Raw genomic sequence first — 778 nt, forward strand, 5'->3', positions numbered from 1 at the left:
CAGTGCCTTCCCTGCTTACTACCTCCCCCTGCTCACTCCTCTTGCTGTTTACACCTGCTTACTGCTCAGTGCCTTCCCTGCTCACTACCTCCCTCTGCTCTTCCCCTTTCCCGCTCACTACAGTCCCCAACTCACTTCCCTTGAATATCTTCTCAGTACAAGAGACCAGTATTTGACCGGTATTGACATGATCGAAACCATATAATTACATAATTATTGCACTGTGGAGGTACTCACTCTCATTCTTTATTAATTAATCAATTTATTTTACATTTGTTGCAATGGACACGGTTTATCACTTCTCTTCCTGCTCACTCTCTTCACTGCTCACTATTCACTCTCTTTCTCTGCTAATCGCCTTCTCCTATTTACTCCTTTCATCTCCTATGTCTCCATCTACCCCCCCCCCCTTTCCCTATGGCTTTCTTGAACCCTTTTCCCTTCTCCCTTATCCATCTGTGTGTCTAGCTGTCTATCTATCTATCCATCTATCTGTCTATCCATCTGTGTGTCTAGCTGTCTATCTATCTATCCATCTATCTGTCTATCCATCTGTCTATCTATCTATCCATTTAGTTATCTATCTGTCTATTAGTCTGTGTGTGTATCTATTTGTCTGTATATCTATCTATCAGTCTATCTATCTGTCTGTGTATCTATCTATCTATCCATCTGTCTGTCTATCTGTCTCTCTATCTATCTATCTGTCTAGTTAGTTATCCACCCTACCCCTTTCACAACCTCCCCTCCCCCCTTCGTCTTCACAAACACCCCCCCC

The sequence above is a fragment of the Penaeus chinensis genome, chromosome 27 (assembly GCF_019202785.1).
Source record: "Penaeus chinensis breed Huanghai No. 1 chromosome 27, ASM1920278v2, whole genome shotgun sequence".
In the NCBI taxonomy this organism is placed as follows: domain Eukaryota; kingdom Metazoa; phylum Arthropoda; class Malacostraca; order Decapoda; family Penaeidae; genus Penaeus; species Penaeus chinensis.